The following is a 2,730-nucleotide window of genomic DNA, read 5'->3' on the forward strand; positions in this document are numbered from 1 at the left end:
TCGTTAAGGATGTGTATCAATTATCGACAGTTGAATAAGTTTACTATAAAGAAAAAATATCCACTTCCAAGGATTTACGACCTGTTTGACCAACTCCAGGGTGCCAAGTATTTCTCCAAGATTGACTTACGTTCAGGGTATCATCAGGTGAAGGTTAAGGAGAAGGATATTCCAAAGACGGCCTTCCGGACAAGAAATGGGCACTTTGAGTTTTTGGTAATTTCGTTCTGGCTAACAAATGCCCCAACAGCTTTTATGGATCTCATGAATAGTGTATCCAGGACCTATCTTGATGTGTTCGTGATCGTATTCATTGATGACATTCTGGTGTATTCTCGTTCGGAGGCGGAACATGCGGGCCACTTGCGGATAGTATTACAGACCCTTCAGGATCATAAGTTATATGCTAATCTCTCCAAATGTGAATTCTGTCTGAACTTGGTAGCATTCCTTGGCCATGTGATATCTGACAAGGGTATTAGTGTTGACACTCAGAAGATCGATGCAGTGAAGAATTGGCCGAGAGCTACAACACCGTCAGAAGTCTGCAGCTTCCTGGGGATAGCAAGATATCATAGGCGGTTTGTAGAAGGGTTTTTCTCTATATCAGCACCATTGACTAAGTTAACACAGAAAGCTACCAAGTTCCAGTGGTCTAACGCTTGTGAACATAGTTTTCAGGAGCTAAAGAATCAATTGACATCCGCGCCAGTGCTCACTCTCCCAAAAGGAACAAAAGATTATGTGGCATATTATGATGCCTTGGGTATAGGTTTGGGGTGCGTATTGATGCAACGTGGGAAGGTGATTGCTTATGCATCAAGACAGTTGAAGAAGCATGAAAAGAATTACCCGACTCATGATTTGGAATTGGCTGCAGTAATATATGCTTTGAAGATATGGCGGCACTACTTATACGGCGTGCATGTTGACATCTACACATATCACAAGAGTTTACAATACATTGTCAAGCAGAAGGAGTTGATTTTAAGGCTGTGTAGGTGGCTTGAATTACTGAAAGATTACGATGTCGAGATATTGTACCATCCCGGTAAAGACAATGTTGTGGTAGACGCTCTCATTCGTAAGTCAATGGGAAGCTTAGTACACATTGAGGCAGGTAGACAGGGGTTGACTAAAGAGCTTCATCAGCTAGCCAATATGAGAATCAGATTGTTAGACTTTGATGACGGAGGTGTTATTGTACAGAATACATCAGAATCATCTTTGGTAGCCAAGGTAAAAGCACGGCAATATGAAGATCCTACCTTAGTACGATTGAGAGAGAGCATTCAGCAGTGTACAATTACGACTTTCGATATCAGAGGAGATGGGGCACTGAGATACCAGGGCCGATTATGTGCTCCAAATGTGGCAGGTTTGCGAGAAAAGATTATGATTGAGATTCATCAGTCCCGATATTCTATCCATCCCCGCTCGACAAAGATGTATCATGAAGTTAAGGAGCTGTATTGGTAGGATAACATGAAGAAGTCTATTGCAGAATTTGTAGCCCAATGTCCTAATTGCCGACAAGTAAAGATTGAGCATCAGAAACCTGGTGGATTGATTCAGAATATAGATATTCTGACCTGGAAATAGGAGGTGATCAATATGGACTTCATTATTAGATTACCTCGCTCTTATCATAAGTTTGACTCCATCTGAGTGATAGTTGATCGACTTACAAAATCTGCCCATTTTCTACCAATTAGGACAACTTACACGGCGGAAGATTATGTGAAGTTGTATATCAAGGAGCTTGTTAGGCTTCATGGTGCCGGTATCTATTTTATCAGACCGGGGAGCTCAATTTACGGCTAACTTTTAGAGGTCTTTTCAGAAGGGTTTAGGCACACAAGTGAATCTCAGTACTGTATTCCATCCACAGACTGACGGACAGGCTGAACGTACCATTCATTCTCTTGAAGATATGCTGCGAGCATGTGTTCTAGATTTCAGGGGGAATTGGGATGACCATTTGACACTCATAGAATTCGCCTACAATAATAGCTACCATTCAAGTATTAAAATGGCCTCGTACGAGACACTGTATGGGAGGAGATGTAGATCACCAGTTGGATGGTTCGAAGTCGGTGAGACAGAATTATATGGGCCAGATTTGATTCACCAAGCCATTGAGAAGGTGAAAGTGATACAAGAGCGACTGAGGGCGGCAAAAATAGGCAAAAGTCTTATTCCGATGTTCGACGTCGTGCTCTAGAATTTGAGGTTGGTGATTGGGTTTTCCTAAGGATCTCAACGATGAGGGGTGTTATGCATTTTGGAATGAAAGATAAGCTGAGACCGCGGTATATCGGGCCGTACAAATTTCTTCGATGAATCGGACAGGTTGCCTATGAGTTAGAATTGCCATCCAAATTGGAATTTGTCCACCCGGTATTCCATGTATCTATGTTGAGGAAATGTATTGCAGACCCTTCTCAGGTCGTCCCTATCAAAGATGTACAAGTTACCGAGGATTTATCATATGAAGAAGTGTCGGTGGCTATATTAGATCGACAAAGTCGCAAGCTGAGAACAAAGGATGTAGCTTCTATCAAAGTATTGTGGAGGAACAAGGATACGGAAGAAATGACATGGGAAGCAGAAGAGGAGATGAAGTCTAAATACCCTTACCTATTCCAAATTGAAGATAACGAGGATGCCGGGAGAACGCAAGACGCATTAGAAGGTGAAACGGCTCTATGAGGTAAGCAATAGCTTGAG

The sequence above is a fragment of the Nicotiana tomentosiformis genome, chromosome 4 (assembly GCF_000390325.3).
Source record: "Nicotiana tomentosiformis chromosome 4, ASM39032v3, whole genome shotgun sequence".
NCBI lineage: Eukaryota > Viridiplantae > Streptophyta > Magnoliopsida > Solanales > Solanaceae > Nicotiana > Nicotiana tomentosiformis.